This window comes from Pinus tabuliformis, chromosome 9 (genome assembly GCF_031772625.1).
Source record: "Pinus tabuliformis cultivar Carrire ecotype Pingquan chromosome 9, CPIR1, whole genome shotgun sequence".
Classification (NCBI taxonomy): domain Eukaryota; kingdom Viridiplantae; phylum Streptophyta; class Pinopsida; order Pinales; family Pinaceae; genus Pinus; species Pinus tabuliformis.
Window position 1 is genome coordinate 1,766,893,659 of NC_142307.1, and position 27,967 is coordinate 1,766,921,625.

Consider the following 27,967-nt stretch of genomic DNA (forward strand, 5'->3'; position numbering starts at 1 on the left):
CAATATTTCACATTATGGTTTGTGAGGCAGTTCCTATATCCAACTCCATAGGAAAGTAATTGCGCCAGACATGCGCTGGAGATAGCCATATAACACCGTGGGTCTTTTTTTTTTCTTCTCTAATCATTACGGCGCGCCTGTTATATGGCTATCTGCTGCGCAGGTCAAGGCGCAATTACTTTCCTATGGAGTTGGATATAGGAACCGCCATGGTGGTGACCTATAACATCACCAAATTTCCAATTGTTGCTATCATCTCTGACATCACAATCATTTAATAATTATTTGATTATTTATATGGATGAGTGTAGATTTATTTATTATTTTGAAGATTTGTTTCTATCTATTTTTAAGATTTTTTAAAAATATTTTTTACTGGGAGCCCGGGATAGTAAATCCACGTGGCAAAACAGAACGATTTGGAAGCGTTAACGGGGTGATGCTGACTTGGCATGTTGAAACAGCTTCGCAGTGGATATATTCATTTTTTCCGGAGTTGTTTTTAGTGTCATTTTTTGGAAATTTTTATGGTGGGTTTTTCTAGTTTAATTTCTCTAAAATCCAGCAAGAATTTATTGAAATCACAAGTTTGATGGGTAAGCTTGTGCAATCGAAGTGTCCTAGAGATTTTCCTGGATGCTGAATCCATATATATAGTCAAAAAAACTAGTTTAAATAACACAAATCAAGATTTCACCTCAAAATTTTCCACCAGATTTTGGCACCGGAAAATCCAAAAAATCACACTCAAAACAATTCCATTGTTGCACGCTAAAAACTCGGATCATTATATCATTTATGTAGATTGATCAGGTTAAACGCCGAATTTGAAAACCAACGTTATTTTTACTAGATTGAAATTTCAAAACAAATTCACCCATTCGATTATTTTCACATTTCCTTATTATTCACAATTTCAATAAAATATTTTTTTAATATTTTTATAAAAAAATTAACTGTTTTGGATCAGCAAATCACTTTATAACAACCCGTCAAATTCCATCCCTGTCCTGTCACGTCACGTCACGTCACGTCACGGTAAAATGAGTAGCAACTACGGTCGAAGCATCCGGGGACAATTTTGCTGTCAAATACAGTCCAAACATTTACTCTGCCCTTTATTGAAAGTAAAGGATTTTGTCAAGAAAAGGTCAACGATATCATTCAAAAAGTAACTACAACCATTCAATTGGGAAGAGTCTCCATCATTAAGGTGATAAAGGTTGAAGTAGGTGTTCAATTCCAAATGTGACCGCAACCATTCAGGTCGGAAGAGTTTCCATCGTTAAGGTGATAAAGGTTGAAGTAGGTAAGTTGATAGCGAAAGATAAAGACTGAAGTAGGTAAATTGGCAGCGAGAATTTTGTGCATTTTACAATGATGCGTATTTTACAGTGATGGAAGGAAGTGTTATAAATATAATATGAGATTAAGGTGTAACAACGCCCACTAAGTTGATTTGTTTGTTTCAAAGGTAAGGAGTTGTTTAATGGATTTCTGCGCAGTTCGTAAGGTTGTATGCAAAAGTAAATTTATAGATTTAAACTACATTTTACACATGAATCGACCACCCTATCTAAAAAAGTTTGCACAAAAATTACTCAACAAAACATGATTAACATTAAATATATCATGGATATTGTACGAGACAAAAATATCTCACAAAGAAGCCATGGTCCATGACCCTCCTTGACTCTAAGCCTAAAAAGGCTATATCACTAGGAATATGGTATCACTATTCACATAGTATCATGATTATTTAATATAATAAATTAAACTATTTAATTCTAATTAATGTTATATTGAGTTTTTTAATGTGGAATCTTTGTATGATCACAACATGAAGTATACTCCTAATTGTTTAGATTTATTGGACAACTATGGTATCACTATTTACCTAATATTATGATTATTTAATATAATAAATTAAACTATTTAATTTTAATTTATATTATGTACGGTTTTTTAGGTGGAATTTATGTATTATCATAATATGAAGTACACTCTTATTATTTAGATTTATTGGACAACCATTAATGTCTCTAGGTTATTTGATCGATTGGAAAACTATTAGTGCCCCTCACTATTTGAATATTGAATAACATGTTGATACATTGTACAAGTTATTTGTTTCTTGAAGAATATTAACACGTATTTGTGGATATTTTATGGCCATCAAAGGGTTTGGCCAACATCTCACATCTCGACTTATTAGGTCTCCATAAGTCTCATTTTCTTATTGATCGTGCAAGCATTCATTGTGCTTCCTTCTTCATAAACAAAATTATCTACACGTTGGAATTGAGCATTCAAGAAGACTCAATTCCTACACCTATTGGATCTCATTCTCTTCATCAATGTCAAATCCCCATTTAGGTAACTGAGCCATGTGAGTATCCACATTACTTTTAACAATCTCTTGAATAATTCATTCCTTATTAACTTATTGAAATAGAAATTATTGTTATTGTCAATAATTATTGGAGCTAGGTAGTCCTGATTCACAGTTCATCAACTAAGATTCAACACATGACATAACTCATACCTATTGTTATACTTGTATTTTCCATAATAGGCCTTACAAGGTTTCTATATGATGATATCATTATGGAAATACATAATCAGGCATAAAACTCATCATAATTTCATCATAACTTCATATTATGAAATACGATTATTTCATAGTTGAGAAGACGATTCATAATGGGTTGGAAAAGGCTCATAATCTAGCATGGTACTTGTGCATGACTTGTAATTACTTAGTCTCATAATCTAGCATGGTACTTGTGCTTGACTTGTAATTGATTAGTTTGAAGTCTATTTTCAATCTCCTGAAAGATATTATAAGCAAGAAACAAGCTAAAGGAACATGACATCACAAAACAAAACATCTTGATGTTGATATATTAATGGACGAAGATCCCTTGGTCTTAACTTTGCTATAGATTTTCAAACACTAGGCATCAACATTAGTGTGAATAAACCCTAGGTAAGAGACAAATCTACTTTTTTATTGTGATATGGTGATGGGTTATGCTTGCTTAACAAAGTGAGCCTATGGCTAAGGTGTAGAGTCTCAGGTTTTTGTGCTAGGAATATGCCAATAGATCTCAAGTTAACAATCATTTATTGTGATAATCTCTTTCATTTAATGTAGATTTACACTATCCCCCAAACCCATGACTTCTTCGTATTAAGTTTTTCCTTGTTGATTTTCTAGCTATCTTTATGCTATTTCAGTAGTCCTTAGAGTTCATACATTGCTTGTTTACTTGTAATTTTTTTTTGGGGAATTTTTATGTTTTTGTTTTTGTTTTTGTTTTGTTTTGTTTTTTTTTTCCTTCGATAAGACTACACACTTTCCTCACAAATTGAGCATATACATGCTCCTTTGCTTCATAGTAAATGCATGTGCTTCCTCCTTCACAAAAAGAGCATGCACTTCTTATAGCTCAAATTTTACATTTTTTCTCTTTCTTTTTAGCCTGTTTTTCTTCTGTTATGAGAGCTTAAGGTCTATAGTAAGTAGGGTTTTTCTTTTATTTGTCTTTTAAGAGTTGGATTTATGATCATTTGTAAGAAAATGACCAAAAAAACCTCATTTTGCTTTCCTTCTTTTCCTCTTTTTAACATTTCTTTTGCTTGTTTGGATTATGCACAAGTAAAAAATCATCTAATTCACACATTTTTTTACTTCTAATTACTTTACAACATATTCATATTTTTTAATTATAGTAATTATTATTTTTCTATTTAGAACATAATTTTTATTTTTACACATCATAATCATGACACCAAAACTTTTATAAACCTTTAAATTAAAATAAATCGTAGAAAATATTGAATAACAATAAATAAATATATTTATATATATCTATATATAAATATAAAATCGAAACACCTTTTCCTTCGTTATATATATATATATCTTTGTTTAAGAAGAAAATCTTTACTCTAGTTTAAAGCATAAACATAACATTTATCAATATTATCTTAAACAAAAGATATATAAATATAGTAATTATTTTGAATCGAAATTAATACTAGTTTAATTTATTCACATTTCATGGGAATGACGATAGTAATCATTTCAATGCCACATTCATATTAAGTTGCTCAATTCGAGATGTTTGTGAAAAAACATAAATTAATATGAATTTTTTTAAAAGATAGAATCACTTTTCTAACTTATTTGTGATATTTTTCAAAGTTACGGTATAATTTTAAAATACAAAATTATAAAAGTAATCCATAGTGCATGTTAATTAATTAATGAGCATTAATCAAGGAGTATCAATGTTTTAATAGTTACATTATAATCATCATTTCTTTGTTGAGGTGAATGTTTTTTCACGTTAATAATTATGATAAATAAGTTGATTATTGGATTTGTTTTGATAAATAAGTTGATTATTGGATTTGTTTTGTATTCACTATAGTTATTAATAAAGTTATATTTTTTCTAAATTTTTGTTTTATTTTTATTTAGTAATATGACATTATGATGTCAAAAAAACTTGTAGAGGAAGTCTTTGAATCATGTTTTTGATGATGGAAATGGATTCAACACCATCAAAAACTTCTAGGACACCTAAAATCTTAAAATTTAACAACTGTAACTTGGATTTACAAAAATCCCTCCCGTATGGCTGGAATTTCGATGACTTTAGGACAAAAAACAGTCTTGTTAGACTACGACTTATATATAAAGGTTATACATTCCTATACAATTGGAAAAAATGAAAATAATGGATAATATTTATGTTTATTAATATATGTTTGAAAAATGGTAGTTTTTACATTATGAATTGATTATTCAAAATTATTAAATTTAAAAAAAATTAATAATATTTATATTTTTGTGTTTATTTTTTAATAGAACTGCCAAAACTTTAATTTACTTATCCATAATTATTAGGTGGATGATAGGGATTTAACCTCTACCGAATATTCTTATTTTAGAATATCCTTAGTAGTTTTCACAAATTAATGGTTTAGATTTACCTTAAAAGTAGTTATGCTCTTTTCGTCTTTTTAATTAAATTGATTAATTACAGGAATAAACATGTGTCATATCAACATGAGTTATGGTTTTTTGGGCATGTGGTACTAGTAAATCAAAAAGCCTATTTATAAGTTAGGAATCTCCATGATAAAGTGAGAGTGAATCCCGATAGCATAGAGATTTGTCGGAACAGTGAAGAGCGAACAGCGTTCAGCGCAAACAGGGGCAGTCAGAGAGCTCTATGAAGGGCGGTAGAGGAGGGGGCTCCACTCCCTCCTACAAGGAGGCCGTGGCCAGCAGAGGCAAGAAGCCTCTAGAAAATGCTAGGGAAACAGGGGTGGAAGGAAAAAGAATTACAGAAGAGGGAACAAAAGAACCCATAGAAAAGGATCAATATAGCACAAAAGACAAAGAGGTAGAAGACAAAAAATAGGAAACTAAAGACAAGAGAAGCAAGGGACCCTGCAAACCCAAAACAAACATAACTCCCAGGGTTATTTTAAATAATCCAGAGCTGCAGGTGCACAGGGAGCACATGGGGACATATGCCATCATTTGTAAGTTCATGGGACTATGGCCCACTGAAAAAGCTTTACAGTCGTGGATTAAATACCACTGGAAACCTAAAGGGAGCATAGATCTTCATCTCGGGTCTAAGGGTTTCTTTACGGTGGTGTTCACAAATATTGAAGACAAGGACAAAATATTTGAAGGAGGGCCTTACTTCTATGCTACTGTGGGGCTCTACATGAGACCATGGATGATGAACTTTGTTCCAGAAAAGGAAACTTTTACTTCAGTGCTAGTTTGGGTAAGGCTCTACTCTTCACCTCTTGATTACTGGCAAAATGAATCGTTAGCGGCCATAGGCAATAAATTAGGTCGCTAGGTTAAAGCCTCTGAAGCCACTAGAAGGGGAAAATATACTTCCTTTGCTAGAATCCGTGTGGAAATGGACCTATCAGGAGCTCTACTAGAGGAGATAATCTTGGAAGTTTTTGATGAAGAATGGGTGCAAACAGTAGATTATGAGCACATTCCATTCAGATGTCGCAAATGCCATGAACATGGACATCTTTTCAGAGACTGTTCGCTCAACAAAGAAATAAACAAAAGCGGAATCAACACAATGAAAGAATCAAATAGCTTCCAGAAAGTGGTTAACCGAAGTAAAGGAAGTAAAAGAGGACCAAAAATCAATAGTGCGAAGGACAACAGTTCAGGCAGAAAAGTTTGTAGGTGCTTCAGGAAGCAGAAGAGATTACTAAAGAAGATCAAGCAATGGAAGGGAGTTCTGTAGAAAAGGAGAAGGAAAAAAACCTGGAACACACACAAAATAATGAGTACTAGAAAGAAGCCACTATGAGCGATGTTGAATAAGAAATGGATCAAGAAATGACCTAGAATCATACGGAACAAGAGGACCATGAACTACCAGAAATTCTTGTCAAAGAAAACCTAGACCTAGAAGGATTCTTGAGGCAGGGTACTACAGGGGGAGTGGATTCACTACCTCAAGAAGAACTCAGCAGAATAAAACAATTGTTTCTATGGAAAACGCAAGATGGGAAGTTAGAGCGAGAGAACAACATAGATAAGCAGGACAACCGAGGGGTGAAAACGATGAAAACTACGCTGGGATTAGCTACTAGAAACCTAGGCAAGAAAAGAGGGAGGAAAAAGTAGAATGAACTCTTGATGGAGTGTGAAAAGCTGATGATTGATTCAGGTAAGATGAAAGATCTAACCAGCTACTCCTTTACAAATATTTTATAATGAAGTTGACATCTTGGAATATTAGAGGTCTAGGGAGTAAGAGAAAGTAGAGAATGCTTAGTAACATAATGAAACAAGAAACGCCAGATATAATGTTCATCCAAGAAATGAAATGTTCCATTCAAAAGGTAAGACAAATCCATAACAAATGGCTCAGCAGCTATGAGTTTCTAGAAGTAAAAGCAGAGAATATAGCAGGGGGAATACTCACTTTATGGAATCCCCACAAAATTGGCATTCTAGAAGCTGAGGCTTCCAGAAATTACTTATCGATTGTTATTCAACCGGTAGGAGAAAGGGACACCTTTCTGGTCACAAATGTTTATGGTCCTCAGAGAATAGATGACAAACTTAAGTTTCTAGATACCCTGGTGGATCTCAGGAACAGACATGCAGATATACCCTGGATCATGGGAGGGGATTTCAACATGATTAAATCCCTTTCAGAGAAAAAAGGAGGAACAAGATCTCTAAGTAAAGACTCCATGGCTTTCCAAACCTTTTTTGACAACATAAATCTTGTTTACACTAATTGGAATACTGGCCTCTTTACTTGGAATAACAGGAGGGGAGGAGATGCCCTTATTGCCTCAAAGCTAGACCGATTCTTCATCTCTGAGAATCTTATGTTGAATGGTAAAGAGGCAACAATGCAAGTTCTTCCCTTTGGAGGCTCAAACCATTGGCCAATTCAATTGGAAATCAAGGGTATAGGCACTCCTAGAAATAAACCTTTTAGATCTGAAAATATTTGGCTGTCACACCCAGACTTCTCAAGCAACATTGAGAAATGGTGGTTAGAGGACTTGTAGATTCAGGGGACCAAAATGTATCTTCTTCACAAAAGACTAAAGCAAATCAAATTTCGGCTTAAGGAATGGAACAAGAAGGATTTTGGTAATATTTTTCAAGAAAAGAGAGTAGTTGAAAACAAAACGCAGGTCCTTAACCAAGCTCTAATCAAGGAAGGCTTTGATAAAGATATCAATGAGCAAGTGGATAAACATTATCAAGAATGGGAGAATCTATGTAAACAAGAGGAAATATTTTGGAGACAAAAGTCCAGAGTTCAATGGCTAAAAGAAGGAGAGCACAACACTAAGTTTTTTCATAGAACCACCATGGCCAATAGAGTTCACAACAACATCTCTTCGATCAAGAATGAAGCAGGGGAACTGCAGATCTCCCATAAAGCTATAGAAGTTGTGTTAGTCCACCACTTCCAAGGTATAACACAGGAGAACAATTCAGATAGAGAGCAATCCATCAGGGAAATAACTAGTAATGTACCGAAACTGGTATCCAGAGAGGACAACTTCAACCTTAATAGACCAGTAACAGAAGGGGAGCTAAGTGATGTCCTCAAAGACATGCAGAATGGCAAAGCACCGGGCCCAGACAGTTTCAATGTGGACTTTTTCAAAGCTTGTTGGAATATTGTTAAGCAGGACATTTTGAATGTTGTGGAGGATTCCAGGTCAAACAAAACCATTCTGAAAGCCCTCAATACATCCTTCATCGCCCTAATCCCCAAACAGGAGATTGCTCAGACACCAGATAAATACAGACCCATAGCCCTATGCAACGTAATCTATAAGATTATATCCAAGGTTGTGGCTAACAGACTCAAACCTTTGCTTCCGGTCCTGGTATCAGGGGAGCAATCAGGGTATGTGGAAGACAGAAAAATTCCGGAAAACATCATTCAAGTGAAAGAAGTGGTGCACTCTTTAACTAGAAAGAAGTAGGCGGGTATGATCATGCAATTAGATATTTCCAAAGATTATGACAAGGTAAATTGGGTCTACCTTAAGAAAATGCTGATTGCATTTGGATTTGATCACATTTGGGTCAGATGGGTAATGGCACTGGTGACCTCCTCCAGTTTTTCTATATTGGTCAATGGCTCTCCCTCAGAGATTTTCAGTCCCTCAAGAGGCCTCAGACAAGGTGACCCGCTCTCCCCCTTTCTTTTTATCATCATGATGGAAGGACTGGGGAGAGCTATAAAGCAGGCGAAATCATCAGGAAATATTAAAGGTCTGCAGCTTACTGATAATGGGTAGGCCCTGACTCACCAACAATTTGTAGATGATACCATGCTACAGGGACTCCCCACAGTCCAAGAAGCTTCAAATTACAAAAAAATTCTGAATCTTTTTGCCTCGGCTTCAGGTATGGAAGTTAATCTCTCCAAATCAAAAATATTCTTCTTCAATACCAATATTGCTATTCAGAAAAACATCTCTAGAATTCTTGGCTTTCAAAGGGATTCCCTTCCTTCAAAATATTTAGGAGTCCCTCTAACTACAAAACCAATGCTCAAAAGTATATGGGAACCTTTGATCAACAAGTTGCAGGACAAAGTCAGTAAATGGACCATCAGATCTTTAAACCTTGCTGGCAGGTTAGTTCTTACAAAAGTAGTGCTTCAAGCAATCCCTATTTTCATGTTATCAGCCCTCCCAACTCCAAAAGGGGTCCTTCAGTAATTTAGAAATATTCAAAGAAACTTCCTTTGGGGCAAGGAGGAGACTAAGAGGAAATGGGCCTTGGTGTCTTGGGATAAAATTTGTAAGCCCAAGAACCATGGAGGGCTAGGATTGGATGATCAGGAGATTCTCAGTAAGGCTCTAGGGGCCAAACTTTGGTGGCGCTGGGTCCAGCATCCAGAGACTCAATGGGAAAATATCTGGAAAGAAAAATATGCTAGTTCCTGGCAGAACAATGATCTTATAAGAATGTCAGGAAATATAAAGGGTTCTTATATTTGGAACAAAGCCTGGGAGAATAGAAGACTAGTACAAGAGAATAGCTTCTGGGAAATCAGAGAAGGAAATATTGCTCTTTTCTGGGAAGATAAGTGGCAGCAAGAATCAATTCTGGTAAAATAAGACTTCCTTGATCTTAAACAGGAGTCAGATTCCCAAGGTTTAATAAAGGTTAAGGATTTCTGGATACATTCTCATCTTACAGATAAGTGGAGAATCCAGAGAAACATAGATTGTAGAAATAACAATCTCTTGAAAATTAAAGTAGAGGAGCTCAGGAAAATAGTAAAGCAAAGGAAGATCTTGGTGGCAGAGGGACAAGACCAACTAAGATGGGGAAATAACAAAGAGGGCACCTTTAATCTTAAGGAAGAAAAAAACATTCTCCTTGAGTTGGATCCCCTGGTTCCGGACAAAATTTGGCAAAACCTTTGGAGGCGTCAAGGATGGATGAAAATCAAACTCTTCATGTGGGTTGTATATCACAAGAAAATTCTGATTTGGGATAACATAAGGAAGAGATGTGTTTAGGGGCCTTCAAGATGGCTGCTCTGTGAAGCTCAAGAAGAAACCTTGGAACATTTACTCAACAACTGCATTTTCACATCCTGGTTATGGGACTTTTTTGATACCATCTTTCAACAATCTGATAGAGACAGAGGCATCATCATTAGTACCCTCATCCACTGGAGGAAAAAAATTTCGGATAATGAAATTCTTAACTCAACGTGGGCTCTTACACCAAGCTTCATCATATGGAACGTGTGGAAGGAGAGGAACAAAAGAATTTTTAAGGAGGAAAAAAAGCCCCCTCAACACCTACTGGAGATAATCCTGAAACAACTCAAGGAGACTGTGAGAACCACTGTTCGTAACTTCCCCCCCCCCCCAAGAAGCATATTTAAATATTCTCAGGCAGCTGGGGATGCAGGGGCTCACCCTCCTAGGCCTTGACAGGAAGATCATCTCGTCGGAAACGAAGAAGGAATTTTGGCATCCTCCTCCGAAAGGCTATTTAAAATACAACATTGATGGGGCTTCAAAAGGGAACCCAGGAACAACAGGGTATGGAGGTGTCCTCAGAAATGCAGAGGGAAGTATCGTTTTTATCTTCCATTGCCACCTAGGTACAACCACCAATAACATGGCTGAACTAATGGCTATGGAACAATGCTTGGATTTACTGAAGCGGGACAACTGTCTAAACGTCATGATAAAGGCAGATTCTGAGTTAATTATCAAGTTAGTGCAAAAAATTCATAATGGAACTGCATCGGATAAAGTCTCTAAGCATTGGAAACTAATTCAGGTTTTCCAAAGAATTCAAAGCCATCTTCAGGGCCTGCGCACTATCAGTTTCCACCATGTTCACAGAAAGGAAAATAAGCTGGCGGATCTTCTGGCCAACCAGGGAGTCATCTGCACAAAGAATAATGTGTCGATGAAGTGGCAGGAGTTGAGTCCAAGCAGACTGAGAGCTCTATGCTGCGAACAGGCAGAAGAAGATAGGGATGTGTTTAGACTCAAAACCATAGAGACTAGCTCGATTTGATTTTCCCCTGGATGTGTCTTCATTTTGGGCAAATTTTGCTGAAGAGAAGAGAACCATGTCTGGTCGCCCAGACTCAAGGTACAAGCATGATGAAGATCTCAGATAATTCCCATAAGTCTTTGCTCGATGGAACACTCTCACCCTTACAATATCCCAACCAAGGCAAGGAAGTTTTGCATTTGCAAGAGGAACCAAGTCATTCGGCAACTGGTGGTTTCAAATTTCGGGGTCCAGATTGCAAAACCACCTCCCAGGCGGTTTTCGACTGATCGCGCTGCCCTCAGAGTGGTAATGGTTTTGGCGTTTTCACAGCGATCCCATTCATCCTGCGACACGTGGTAGGGTGAGGGTTCTGAAAACCGCCCTCCATCGCAGATTAACATTCCTCCTTCTTGTCCTACGTGAAATCTTCCTCATCCGTTGGATTCGGTTGTTGCGAATCAACGGTTGTCCGGGACAGAGCAACTTGGTGGGGCAGGACAGTTAAACTTCGGGCTCTTTAGCTAGGCGTCTTTCTCCTCAGCTGTCGATCTTCTTGATTTGATGGGTCGGTTCTATGGGTTTGGGTTTACCGGAGGGAGGCCACGCGAAAGTTCGCAGGCTTTCCGAGGGTTAGTCTGGAGTCATGTTAGTTATTTCTTAGGCTTGAATTTTTAGAGGTAAAGCTGTACGGTGTAGCCCTTGGAGGCTTAAGCTTTTATTTCTTTTCTGTTTCTTTGACGTCGGGTGGACGTTTGTATATACTGTACACTATTTTTTGACTCAATGATATAGAAGGATCCATGCTTGCTTCAGCAAAAAAAAAAAAGTGAGAGCGAATCTCCCAGTGGTAGCATCCCACTGTGGGTAGATCATTCTTCCATCCAACTGACAAGCTAGCTCGACCTAAGTTCAACCTAGCTAAAATAAAATTTAATATGTATCATAAAGTAATTGTCTTAATGTGTATTGGAATTTAAAAGCCATTTAATTTATACAACTAAGCTAATTTATTTCTGACCATATATAAATAAACTATCATCAATACTCTATATAATATATATCTTATAATTTTTTTTTTAAAACTCTAATAATTTATTTATTTTTAACATACACTAAAAATAAAAAAACCAATAAAATAAATAATGTTAATTAATATGATTTAAACCAAAAAAAACATTAAAAATCTAATAATATAATGTAATTTTAATTTAATTAAATCTCTTCGTACATGAGATTTCCAAGGAAACTTATATACCATACAGTGCTAAAACCCTAATTCAAACTTTTCAAAATACTTTTGACCTATATTCTAATTCAAGATTAAATTCTAATTTAAAATTTTCAAAATATTTTAAACCTATATTTCAATTTAAGATTAAAATAAGTATACTGATATAGATCTATTTTAAGTACTGATCTAATATAAGTGGAGAAAGATTAATTTTTTTTCTTGTGCAAATTTTTTTGGTGCAAAACACAATGTTATTTTTCATTGTTTAAATTGTATTTTTAAATGCTAAATAAAATATATATAAGACCAAATAAATGTTTTAACTATAAAAGAATATTTTTTTCATATTATATATATATATATATATATATATATATATATATAATAATTTGCATTAAAATATTTTACATAACATGTAATCCAAATTAAAATGGTTTTTTTTATTATTAATGTACTTTTAGATATATGCCAATATTAATTAGTATTAAAATATTTTATTTTAACAATTTTTTAATGTGTATGAAGCTAATATCTACATAAATTAGTTAACATAGATCTTCAAATAGTTTATTTAAATGTCTTCTTGAAATATTTTTGAAAAGTATTCTATATAAACATTTTAGTGACACATTTTTTTTTTTAAATTCTAATTACTTTACAACATATTCATTTTTTTATTATAGCTAACATTATTTTTCTATTTAAAACATAATTTTTATTTTTTGTTTTCATTTTAAAAGAAAAGACTATAGAGACAGACTTACACATCCCCTGATATTGTGCTTTAGAATGAGCCTCTTTGATCAATAATATTTTTTTATCTCATTGATAGTGATATTGTCCAACAAAATTATGGAAATTCGGATTTTTGTAAATCTAGATTACGGTTGTCAAACTTCGAAGTATTGAATGCCCGAAAAGTTTTTGATGGTGCTAAATCGATTTCCACCATCAAAAACATGATTCAAACACTACTGATGCAAAATTTTTTGAATTTTTTTTACCGGATCCCAACCACTTTTAACAGTCAGAGCAATTCCTTAGCCTTCGTAAACACTTCCCAAAAATAATATACCATTTAATTTTAATCTCTTTGATAGTGATATCCTACAACAATAACTATAATGAAATTGGACTCCGCTGCAACCCAGAATTAACAATTGTTTTATTCCAGAAAAAAGAAACACCAGATTTCTATTAATAATAGAAAACAAAATGTTATGTACAAAAATGATTTCTGATTAACAATTGTTATTTAAAAAAATGTTAGTGCAACTGCCATATTCTCTTTTTATATATTAAGCAAGAACAAACATGTCTTTTCTTTCTCTGCAAAATTTATGTCGGGTGCACTTCTTTACCAACCTTCACTTTGCGTTGTCACAATAAAACCCATTCAATGTAATGAATGTCAAACTCACTTGTTCATATAACCCCTCTTTTCAACAACTCATCGACAAAAAATCACATTATTATTGCGATCTACTGTTATCTAAAACATCCCCATCATAAAATAATTATCGATTATTATAATTATTGATTATTTTAGTTAATTTTATTTTCCATCTGTTTTTAAAGATCTTTTAAAATTATTTCTTAGTGAAGCGCGAGGATAGTAAGCCTACCTGGCACAGCAAGACGATATGGAAGCATAAACAGGGTGATGCTGAGTCAGCGAGCCGATCGGTGATGCTGAAACAGCGTTGCATAGAATTCGGATTCATTGCTGCAAGCGAACATGGGGTTTCTCCAAATCATTCTTCAGATTTGGCGGGCACCTTTAAACATGTGGTTTCAATATAAAATAAAATAGGGAATCAATGGATGCAACGCGGAGCGGCCGGACGGTAGCGACTGTTTGAACGTGGAGTTTGGCATAAAGGCATTCCATCCTTGGATTTCTGCATTTGATTTATTGGAGTCAAGAAGTCCAAGAATTGATATAATTTTCTTCAGTGTCTTTCAATGCTCTGGCACGTCAGGTTGCCCTCTAGACACCACTATCAAGATTTCTGGAGCTATTTATTCATTAATGCACGAGCAAGATTTAAATAAATACAAAATCCAATACTACCCTGTACATTAATAAATAAATAGCTACAGATATTGTTGGCCACCAGAAACTAATGCCCACTAAATTAAATGGTTGTCATTTACTTTTTATCTCTCGAAACTCACAAATTATGGAATTTGAGAGGCATATGAAGCGCCAAATTTGAAAGCCACGTTGTTGTCACAGGACATGTACTGGCAACTACGGTCAAAATGTCATGGGACATTTTTGCTGTCAAATACAGTCGAAACATTTACTCTGCCCCTTCCCGAAAGTAAAGGATTTTATTAAAAAAGGGCAAAAATATAATTGAAACAAACAGGTGACCCTTGTTCTTCAATTCCAAAGCTGACTGCAGCCATTCATTCAATTCGGAAGAGCTCACATCATTAAGATGCTAAAGGTTGAAGTAGGTGAGATGGTAGCGAAACATGATAAGCTCGAAGTAGGTAAGTTGGCAGCGAGCACTGCCTGTATTTTACAGCAATGGAAGTTTCAAAATGTTTATACATGATAATATTCTTTCTTTAGCATGAGGTTAATGTGTAACAACGCGCTGTGTCTAATATGACTCTCTGCTGATTTAAGGAGTTGTTTCATGGATTTCTAGGTAGTTTGTAAGTTCTGCATGTATTTTACAGCAATGGAAGTTTCAAAATGTTCATACATGATAATATTTTTTCTTTAGCATGAGGTTAATAGGACTCTTTGCTGATTTAAGGGGTTGTTTCATGGATTTCTAAGTAGTTTGTAAGTTATATGTCTAAGTATATTTATAAAGTGAAATTATATTTTTAAATTATAAATAAGTTTTGTTACAATATTATGGATTAAGATCATATACTCAAAAAACCATAATTCATTTCATATGATATTTTTTTAATTAATAAATTTAATTTAAAAAAATAACTATATTAAAAATAAATCTTAACTTTTAATTTATTTGTATCATTAAAAATATTTTATTAAAACCAAATCACTATGGTCATAAAAATCTTATTCCAAACTATACATATATATATTAATGCTCTAGATTTCCCAATACCTAGGCCAACCCTTTCAAATGATAAGTGCAAGTGATATGTGTTATGTTCTTTGGTTTACTTCATGAAAGGTGTTATAATATTATGTTAGGTTATGCAAACCATTTTCCATTAGTGGCTTTGTAGAGGGAGTATTTAGTTGCTTGAGTTACCTGGCTCACCATTATTTTTCCAAGCCCTAGTGCTTTGACATTGCTTGTTTAATAAGAGTTATAGATTTATCAAGTAATAATTATGCTATAATACCCCTTTAATGATGGGAATCTTATCATTTCAATAGGGTTGAGAGAGGTTTACTGAGTTAATTTTATGTTGATAGGTGGGATATGCATGGATACTCTCATAGACAAGTGGCTATGTAAGAGTGGATAGAGCTTAATCTATAATTGGTTTTTTCTTGGTTTACATCCATTTACATTCTTTTTCATTTCTACAAAGGGTTGATTCTTTTTATTTTCTTATAGTTGCATGAATCTTGGGTATATTCAACCCATTAGCCTTATAGGATAACACCAATAGGGAACAATACAAGTGATTAAACAACCAATGAAAAAGATGGGATGATGGACACCAAGGAATGATGTCAAGTGTTAGTTATGAACAAGATGGACTGCTACCATCTTTAGAACCTCTTATTTGTTCCCCTCCTAGATAGTGAAAGAAATACCCTAATGAAGGTTACACTGGACTAAGGGCATGTGATAACACCAAGGTAAAGTAAAGGAACAAGTACACATCCAATAAAATTCTATAATCTAATTTCAACTTGTGGTCCATACTAGAATTCCTCAAACATTAAATGAAAGCACTTATTTCTCATATGAGTAGGATAGATGTATTTCTTAACAAATGAATGATAGACATCTAAGGCTATCCATCTATGGATTGTGGTAGAACCACTAGATGGAAAGCTACAATGTAGGAGAAATTTTTCTCCAAGGGTTACCCATGTAACTAGATGAGTAACATTTGGCTCAAACTCGAGGACACATGATCACCATAGAATGTATGGTCCATGTGCTCAAATGAGGAGTGAATGTGAATCCTAGCAATCCCTAGTGCTCATAGACATTTAACCTACATCACTCTCACATTTTATAGGTCTAGAAGAAACTATTAGTGATATAGTAATAAGGTAATCTAGTCATCCTAGAATAGAAAATTTTTAAAAGCAACATATCAAAATGTAAACTAAATTACCATTTCTACTTTTTATTTTTTGGAAAATATAATGAAATAATTATGCAATGAAATCAAAATAATAAAATCAAAGAAGAATAGAAAATCAATATGCATGACACTCATCTTATCCTAACCTACTTTAACATATCATAATCAATCAAGTATGATCATTGAACCAATGAAGCCAAAGTTAACATCATATCAAGCCAAGAACTCTACCCTTTTTGTTGATTATAAAACAAAATAATAATATGTCAAGTATAAGGTGATCAAAATTTAATATCCATCTCACACACTAATCAAGGAAGGAATCAAAATCACTAGGATGCTTTATACTAGTGTTGAAATAAAACAATGTTGGTTCATCATTGCTCCAAGCAAGGTTTTCATGAGGCAACCCTATAATCTTTGAAGAGTGATCCATATTTCTCAATATATAACCATTAGGTCTCTCTTGACATCATCTCCAAAGTCTTGAAAAAGGATCACCAAGAATCTGCAAAGGTTTCTCAACAAAAATAGGGACGAAAAGGGAAGGATGAATTTAGGTCTTGAAAAAGAATTACTCTAATTCTAAGTTTTGTTTGGTCTTTCTGCATAACTTGAAATCATAGAAACAACCTACCAATTGGAAACAATTATGTCCCATAGTTGTTTCAATCCCAAACATATAACTTTTATTTCTATATTTAGTGATAAGTTAAGGATAAACTATAGGAAGAAATGGTTGAAAAATTTTGCTCTAAGAAACCTATTATCATTCAAAAATATCAACCTAGCTCGACCTAAGCTCAACCTAGTTTTAAAAAAAATGTAAAATGTATCATAAAGTAAATGTTTTGATGTGTATTGGAATTTAAGACCCATTTAATTTATACAACTAAACTAATTTATTTCCAACCATATATTAATAAATTATGATCAATCTTCTATACATTATCAAAAAAACAAAATCTAATAATTTATTTACTTATTAATATATAACTAAAAAAAACCAATCACGTAAATAATGTTAAATGATACATTTTAAAAAGAAAAACATTAAAAATCTAATAATTCAATTAAATATTTTAACTTAATTACTTTCTTTTTTCGTAAATAGTCAAGTCTCACAAGCACAACCAATTGAGGACGGTACTCATTAGCAAAGCTACCTAGGATCAAATCTCATGGAGGGTGGTTATGCCCTGTGCTAGGGGAGGAGACATGCTAAAAAATCTAGTCAACTAAGGGTTTTACTTTTTTTTCGTAAATAGTCAAGTCCCACTAGCACAACCAATTGAGGACGGTACTCGTTAGCAAAGCTACCTAGGATCAAACCTCATGGAGGGTGGTTATTCCCTGTGCTAGGGGAGGAGACATGCTAAAAAATCTAGTCAACTAAGGGCTTGTGTGGACTAGGCCCTGGTGACTTTCACGACTTTGATACCCCTGATCGCAGCTCCTCAAGCCATAGATTAAGCTTAGAAAATCACAAACAACTTGACAAACAAACAAAAAAAATCTTCCCATACATATATGGAAATTTATATACCATATAATAGTAAAACTCTAATTCACTTTCTACTAAAATGTTAATTCAAACTTTTCAAAATACTTTTGACCTATATTCCAACTAAAGTTTAAATTAAATATATAATATTTTTAATCTCATCGAAAATGATATCCTCCAACAAAAAAAATAATATCCCTTTTATTTTTAATATCCTTAATTGTTATATCCTACAACAATGACACTATAATGAAATTGGGCTATACAACAACCCAAAATTAACCTATAATGAACTTGGCCTCTAGTACAACCCAAAATTAACAATAATTTTGTTTTATTTCAGGAAGAAAAAACACCAGATTTCTATTAATAATAGAAAACAAAATGTTAGGTACTAAAGGGATCTATGATTAACCATTGTTATGTGCAAAAATGTTAGTGCAAGTGCCACATTCTCTTTTCATATATTAAGTAATAACAACCATGTCTTTTCTTTCTCTGCAAAATTTATGTCGGATGCACTTCTTTACCTACCTTGACTCTGCGTTGTCACAATAAAATCCATTCAGTGTAACGAATGTCAAACTCACTTTATCATATACCGACATTTTTTTCAACAACTCATCAACGAATTTTCACATTATTATTGTGATCTACTGTTATCTAAAACATCCCAATCATAAAATAATTATTGATTGTTATAGTTATTTATTATTTTAATTAATTTTATTTTCCATCTTTAAAGATCTTTTAAAATTATTTTTGAGTGAAGCGCGAGAATAGTATGCCTACCTGGCACAGAAAGACGATTTGGAAGCATAAAGACGGTGATGCTGAGTCAGCGAGCCGATTGTGTTTTTCCGGTCAAAATAATTGTTGAAACAGCGTTGCATAGAATTCGGATTCATTGCTGCACGCGAACTTGGGGTTTCTCGAAAACATTCTTCAGATTTGGCAGGCGCTTTTAAACATGCGGTTTCATTATTAAATAAAATAGGGAATCAATGGATACAACGCGGAGCGGTCGGACGGTAGCAACTGTTTGAACGTGGAGTTTGGCATGCACGTATTCCATCCTTCGATTTCTGCATTTGATTTATTGGACTCCAGAAGTTCAAGAATTGGTATAATTTTCTTCAAAGTGTCTTTAAATGCTCTGGCACGTCAGGTGGCTCTCTACAAACCGCTATCGATATTTCTGGAACTATTTATTTCATAAAAATAAATATTATATTTACTGGTATATATATTTTTTTTCTTTCATAAAAATTTTAATTTTTTTATTATAATAAAAAGTTACATACCAGTAACATATGTTATATATTTAAACGAACCATATAAATTACTCATTAAATTTAAATCCAATACTACCTTGTGCATTAATAAATAAATAACTACCTATATTGTTGGCCACGAGAAACTAATGCCCACTAAATTAAATGGTCGTCATTTACTTTTTATCTCTCGAAACTCAAAAATTATGGAATTTGAGAGGCATATGAAACGCCAAATTTGAAAGCCACGTTGTTGTCACAGGACATGTACTGGCAACTACCGTCGAAAAGTCATGGCACATTTTTGCTGTCAAATACAGTCGAAACATTTACGCTGCCCCTTCCCGTAAGTAAAGGATTTTGTTAAAAAAGGGGCAAAAATATCATTGAAACAAACAGGTGACCCTTGTTCTTCAATTCCAAAGCTGACAGCAACCATTCATTCAATTCGGAAGAGCTCACATCATTAAGATGATAAAGGTTGAAGCAGGTAGCGAAATATGATAAGTTAGAAGTAGGTAAGTTGGTAGCGAGTATTTTATAGTAATGGAGTATGTCAAAGTATATTTATAGATTGAAATTATAAATAAATTTTGTTACACTTAATTTTTAATTAATATATATATATATATTTTAAGACATCCACGGTAAATATTGGGGCAGTTCCATTGCTCCATCGGAAGGAATCTGTCCGTCGATCAATCTTAACAGACCTAACCCCGAGGGCATGGAGGAGATTTGACCCCGTGACCTCCCAACTGAGAAAATGTTTGGCAACGAGAACTCGACCATTTGAGCTATCCCTTAGAGCTTAATTAATTTATATTATTAAAAATATTTTATTAAAATAAAATAACTACTATCATTTAAAAAAACCTATTCCAAATTATACATGCCTATTTTTTTTATATAAAAAAAAAAATTATTTCTCCCGACCACAAAACAAACAAAATGGGGACAGGCCTCCAACAACAACATTATAATGAAGCTAGGCTCTACTATAACCAAACATTACTGATTGGTATTAATAATAATGTTAGTGCCACTGCCACATTCTCTTTTCAAATATTAAATAATGACAAACTCGTTTTTTTTCTCTGCAAAATTTATGTGGGAGACACTAGTTTACCAACCTTAATTTTGCGATGTTACATGATGATTTAAAAACATTTCAATAAATTATTATTATTATTATCTAATTTTAAAATCCTGCATCCAAGCACTATTTAATATATGAATTAATAAAATTTCTCAGCACTATTTAATATATGAATTGATAAAATTTCTCAGCACTATTTAATATATGAATTGTTAAAATTTCTCGGCATTTTACAGGGGTGAAGTTTCAATATAATATAATTTGAAGAATCAATGGATGCAACGCGGAGCGGTTGGACGGTAGCAACTGTCTGGACGTGGAGTTTCGCATGCACGGCTTCGATACCTGTATTTCTGCATTTGATTTACTGGAGTGAAGAATTCCAAGAAATGAAATAATTTAAATGCTCTATTAATGGCACCTCAGGTTGCCTGCCAGAAACAGATGTCCACGAAGTTAAATGGTTTTCATTTACTTTTTGTCTCTCGAAACAGACAAATTATGGAATCTGAAAGGGCATATGGAGGGCCGTTGTTGTCACACGACGTTCACTGACAACTACGGTCGAAACGTCATGGCACATTTTTGCTGTCAAATACAGTAGAAACATTAAAATGCAGTCGAAACATTTACTCTGCTCCTTCATGAAAGTGAAGGATCTTGTTAAAAAAAAGTCAACCATATCATTCAAACACAACCATTCATTCACTTCGGAAGAGTTCCCATCATTAAGATGATAAAGGTTGAAGTAGGTAAGATGGTAGAGAAACATGAGAACTGCGTCTTTTGTTTTTACAGCAATGGAAGTTTCAAAATGTTTATAAATTATAATATTTTTTCCTTGGTATTAATTTGAATTCTAACAACAACGTTGGGTCTAACACCCGTATATTTAGAGGATTTATTTATTTATTTATTTTCCTAAAAGAAATTTACACCTCAAGTGATTTTATCTTTAAGTTGTCAATAAATCTAGTTAAAATGGATCTATGCTGGTATATATATATATATTTTGTCTAGATAAAATTAGTATTGGCAAAATCATGAATTGTCAAATCAAATGTTAGGCCGGAGTCATTACATTCTTCTTCTTCTTTGAAGGCAACATTCTTGAAGAAGTAAATGAATACAAGTACTTCGGGATTGATTTCAACAAGCAGCTTAATTGGGAGAACTGCACAAAGAAGAGAATTTTAGCAGGGTGGAAAGCATCATATGCTCTTCAAAAGAGAGGCAAAATTGTGAGATTGGAAAATGATTAAAGTGTCTTTTGGGCTCGTAGTTTGTCTAGTGATATTATATGGGTGTGAACTATGGGCTAGTAGCATCCATGTCTCAAAATGGAAGCAAATTGAGAAAATCCAAAAATGTTTGATCATGAGCAAGTTCAAAATAAAAAGTTTGGTTCCTTATGAGATAGTGTTGAGTGAAACAGGAGAGCTCCCATTGAAGCAATTGCTATGGTGTGTCTCATAAGGTACCTAAAAAGAATTGAGCAAATGAGAGTCCGCAGATGACCTAAATTTATCTTCAATAAAGGCATGAGTGAAAGAAATAAATCATGGATGAGACAAAACAACAAATGTATGTAAAAATGTAATATTTGCCTCAATGCATGTCCCACACATAGCAAAGAGTGAAAGAATTTCTGAAAAAGTGTTGAAAATTAGCCCACCTGTGAATATTAACCCCTAAAATTTTGTGTGGTCGATTCCTTGACATTGTCTTATGAGTGAGGGAGTGAGGGGACAATTAGAAGGTTGGGTTGATTCATCATTAATTTGAGTAAGAAAATGATTGAATTATAGAAAGTGAAAAGAAGGGAGATTGGTGGTCCCATAGACTATTTTTAGTCTCATAGATGTTAAAATATCATTCATCCATTCATTTACTCTCTGTTTCACATTGATGAGGCTTGGTGTGACTAGAACCTAGGTGAGATCCAAATATACTTTATCATTGCAATATAGTGATTGGTCATGATTGCTGAACAAGGTGAGATCATGGTCAAGGAGAAGAGTTGCATGTAGGGGAGCTAGGAGGATGACTATAAATATTAAGCTAACAATTATCTATTATTATAATCTCTTTTATTTTAAAAAGGTTTACAATCCCGCCCTTAAAAATAATTAATATAATCCTTTTCATGTTAAAAAAATCTACAATCTCACTCTCTCTAATCAAAAAATTCAAATTTATTGATGTAGCTTGTACCTTGAATTGGATTTTGTTTTTGATCTTAATAAGATTAGATTTTGCATCATGCTATATTCCATTTTTTATATCACGAAGGTTTGAGAAAGTTCTTATTTTTCGTTTAAGTGAACAAGTGAAGCATCTTAATTAGCACTGGATTTAGAAGAATCCATTGAATACAATGGATAACAGCCGATATAAGGTATCTTTGCCTTCCATTTTTCATTATGGTATGAAATTATATGGTTAGCTTTAGGAGAAATAGGTAGTGATCTGTCTTACTATCTATCATGGGTGCATATCCAATTAATGAGAGGATTTGCTTATCAATAGGTGAGTTTCATTTCAACTAAATTGGTGTATCTATTAGGGAGAAGTCCTTGAGTTCTTTTTATTAGGGTTTTCTGGGGTGTAATTCATACTTTTCTTATTTATAAATAAACTTTAGTTTTTTGGTAAAATTTTACCTTCTACAAGACTTTACACATTTTTCCATCATAAATAGAGCATGTACATTTATGAGCATGTACTTCATGTAGTTTAAATTTTAAATGTCTTTTTAACTTGTTTCTTTATTTTTCAGTAAGTTTTTTTTTTCTTGTTATGAGAGCTTAAGGCCTTTTCTATTTCTTTTTCTTTTTTGGATTGTAAACGGACCAAAAATGAAATGCACTTCATCTTCTAGATTGGGTTATGTGTTACATTCCTTATTTCCTTTGAATCACAAGTGAAATTTAGAAGAATTTCATATCATAATCAAATTGTTTTAGGCATTTTTTATTCCTTGTGAAAGTTGCATTGGTTAAATTATTTTTACATCTAAAATTTCTTTAGGAACATGATTTGGTAGTTTTCAATTATAAAGTGATTGCTACATTGATTGTTTTACTTTGTTAAAAGAAACCTCTTGCACCCTTCCATAGATAGAACTAACATTTGCACCAAGAGGTGCCAAGGCATGCTGATAGTGTTTTGGGGTTTTTTTTCACCCTTCCAATATATATACAATAAAATTTGAAATAGAAGGGTTTCTAATGTCTTACTAGAGGTCGAGGATCGTTTGGTAGAATGAGCTTGAAATTCAACTGGTCGAATGGACTCAAAGGTCACGTATCTCTTCAAAGGTCCAGTGTGCTAAGGGCCCTGACTATGTGGGATGTCATTGTGTCATGTCCTTTGTTCCAATGCCAAGAAAGAAAATAAAGATGGATAGTAAAAGGTGAACAAAAATGGTGGTCATCAGATATGGAAGATATTCAATCTAGTATAAGAACAAGTGGTGAGGTAGTAGTGCGGTTAGAGTTTGGATTACACCATTGTTTAGAGTGATCACTTTAAATAGTAATAAATATAAATGACCTACATGGGAAACAAATCATTTAAAGTTGCATAGAGTATTCAAAATGTTGCAATATGTGAGTTGTGTTAATGTGAAAATTAAATTCCATCATAATAGTTAAACCAATAAAAAATTAAATATATAAATTTAAAATATTCAATAAATGTTTTTTTCTTTACATAAAAATGAGATTAATATATAATTTTACAAAACTTCAAAAAAATGTTTCAAAAAATTAGTAATTAATACAAATTCAAGAAGCATTCACTTTGTGTCCATGCGATCTTGGATAGACGGTGATCAGGTGCGATGTTAAGGCACTTCTAGATGTTAAATCACTGGTTCAATTCAACCAAAGTTCTTATAAACCACTAAAAACCAAAATTTTTATAAGGTTGATTTTAAAAAACAAGAAACTAACATAGTCTCAATCATTGCATTTTAAGTAAGAAATTTTTAACAAGTATAGATCATCTTCCAATATGCTACTTAGTTACAAGAGAGCTTTGGTTAAAAGTAAAAATAATGTAAAGGGTGAAAGCTATTTGGTAAGGGAATACTTTGGAGAATACTTTGAAGGGTTGTCTTAAAAATAAGATTCTCGAGGAATTAAAAGTTATCAACGCTATGGTCGTAGTGACCTCTTGGTGAATATGGCTTGCAAGGAATTCTGAGTTTTTTTAGAATCTCGCGTTAATGCAACTCATGAGCTAAGCTAATATGTGAAATCTTCTCTTGCGCTACAAAACCATATTAGTGACAAGATTCTAGCTCATCCTCCAATTCAGATTCTCAAGGATGGATAGAAAATGTTGTGGGTGTAGTTTGCACACTATATAATCATTTTGGTGACAAGATTCTAGTTCATCCTCCAATTCAAAAGTCTCGAGAATGAGACTAGCCAAAGAGAAAATGTTGTGGGTGTAGTTTGCATATTGTTTTTCATAATTTTTGAGATTTAAATTTGGCTTGGAGATTGTTGAACTTTAGGTACTCAATTTTTTTTATAAACAATGTGATCGAAAGAGTGAATAATAAGACTTTAGAGGCATTAAAAACATAGTTATCAATCGAAAAAAATACACTATAATTATTGCAAGATAAATAATTCTTTAGATTTTTCCCAGTTTATTTTATTGGAAATTAGATTGTCATAAATCTTCATTAAAATGTACTTTTATCTTTAAAAAAAACGCTAAACTAAGTTGTTGATCAATTTAACCACCAGATCAAATTACTCCTTTATTAGAATGGACCATCTCCACAAATTGTTTGTGCTAATCAATGGAAATTGTAAATTGTTTTTAACTACCTTCTCAAAATGGATTATCTCCCCAAATTCTTTGTGTTAATCAATGGAAATTATAAATTGTTTTTAACCACTTTCTCAGAAGGTTGTCTTAGGCATTTCATGCATTGTGTAGGAATTGGAGAAAACTTCTGAAAATTATTGGGAAACCATCCAAGAACCTTTGAATTGGGAAAAACCATCTAAGAACCTTTGAACCTTTTAAATATCGAGAATTTATTTATAGAAAGAGGCTTACAATTACAAAACATTGAATCATTATTTACAACTTGTTACACATAATAAATATGTTATGCAAGCATTAAAACTACTATATACACATCCACCATCTCCACACTATTTTACAGCATGCAACGACATATTTTCTTACCAAAACTGTTTGGAAATATCACTAGCAAGAGTCGAGTTAAGATAAGATCTTGAGGTATGATGAGAGATAGACAAGGTGCCATGTAAGAGATGCCAGACATACCATTTTCAACGTTGATGAATACAAGTGAAGAAATTTCAATCTCTTGTTCACCTTTGCGAATTTGCAACTCACATCATCGCCAACCAAGAAATTTCTAATGTGCACATGAAGATCATTAGTAGTGGTGGTGGTGCTCATAATGAGAATATTTGCTTTAATATTCATATCTCCCAAATATATGCCTCTTCCCTCTTCCTTCTCCATCCCTAGCCTCTCAAATAAAGTCTGTGCATGAATTATCTCATTAGTAATCCTATTTACCATTAGAGCATAAAGATGTACATGCTTGATCCCTACATAATTGTGTCATTGAGGAATGCATTGTTGAAATAACTCTGATAAAGAGTTAATCTACAATCTGACACCATCAATATTGTATAGACACAAAAAGAACCCAACAAAGATTAAGTACCAAACAAATGTTGATGCCATGATTAAAATGAACCAAGGAAAAAAAATGGGAATTGGGAAATTGAAGAATTAAATAAAAAGATTTGCAAGATGAACCAGAAGCGATGGAAATTTTATGTAAAAGAAGGTAATAAAGAAATTATGGCAAGAATATAAAGATTAAAGAACCAAATATGGAAGAATATTTTCCCTTCTAACCATTAGGTAGGGAGAACTTGGTACAAAAGAAGGTAGTAATGAAATTGTGACAAAATCCTAGTGAGGTCTAAAATTTTGTTAGCTTGAAATCAACTCAATGTTTACTTACAAATAAGAACAATGTCTCACACTAGACAAAATCTCACACAAAAGAAGAGTACCTCAAATTTTGATCAAATTTGAAGAAAACATCAACTTTTGATCAAATAAATTATAATACTCAATATCATACAAATTGTAAGCATGACAATCAAAATCGTGAACATGTCAACTATATAATAAAGACACTTTGCCCAAGGGGTAGCTCAACTATTTTTGCCCAATGTTGTTGGGTATTTGCTTAGTGAAATACCAGTTGATGCCTGGATCATATTTCCCTGGGTGAGGTGTAGTGGTCTATGTTGAGTGGTTTACTAGGGATGCTATCCATGAAAGTGCTGAAGTATCCCTTGTGTTTCACTGCAAGGTTTTCATTGGAAAAAATATTGATAGAGAATCGAGATACTTACATGGTAAAAAGATGAGTTTCAGACCCAGGAAAAACACAAAACAAAGATCTCCATAAATGTACTTCCATCCTGTCTCCTCCTGGTCATTAGTCAATTACATGTCATGATAATATCTTCATGATAATAAAAGAAATAGATATATCATCCTCAGATTAGAATTACCATACATGAATGACTTGGAGAAGTTAAGTTTTTCTAAACTATCACTGGATTATGCCAACATAAGATCTTAAGTAGAAGAGAAGACAATAGGTGAAAGAGATAACTTTGCAAAGTTGTAAAACCAAAACACTTCTTACTTAATGAAGTCATTCTTTAGAACATGCATGAGATTGTGGTGAGAAATCTAGTTAGAAGAAGAATTGTTACACAAGAATTTATAATGGACAACCAATGGATTTCCAAATGTTGGGGCAAGGATGATGTCAGGTCCCTATAATACTAGTGTATCCCCCTTATTGTTTCGTTAGTGTAGCCCCCTATTCTTATTGTTGTTCCTATATATCCCCAAAATTTTTATTGTTGTGACCCATAGAAGCCTACTATTGTTATTGTTGTGCCTTTACATTGTTATTATTATGTAGGCTTTGATTATATTGTGACCCCTTAAACTCCTATATATAGCAAGGAGCTCTTATCATTTGGATCATCCAATAATTGTTCATTTATGTAATGTAAAAGAGTTTCCCCCCTCAAAGAGGATAATTTTAATTCATTTCTATATCTTTTCTTATGTTTTGGGAGCTGGTTGCATAACATTTGGTATCCGAGCTTTGGATTCTACAGTTTCGCTGCTTCAAATAGTTCATCTTTGCATTTTCGTTATAACTTATTTTCTACGAAGGTTCAAAAGCTAAAATTTTGACCATGTGGAACTGAAATCTTGATGAAATTCTTGTAAAAATTTTGAACTTTGTTTCACTATAGTTTCTGAGATATGTTCTGAAGAAGTTAGGGTTTTTGTGTGCTCCAAAATTCATCTCAAATAGGTGATCTTGGGAAAATCATCATAACGTTCGCTAAGAGCATTAGATTTGAATTTCGTAAAATGTTACTGAAATTCCACAGACTAT

General features: G+C 33.3%; 1 pseudogene; it reads right to left on the reverse strand.

Moving 5' to 3' along the window:
* The window catches only part of LOC149155851 (transmembrane 9 superfamily member 4-like), a 193,952-nt pseudogene that overhangs the window by 118,807 nt on the left and 47,178 nt on the right, over positions 1-27,967 (reverse strand).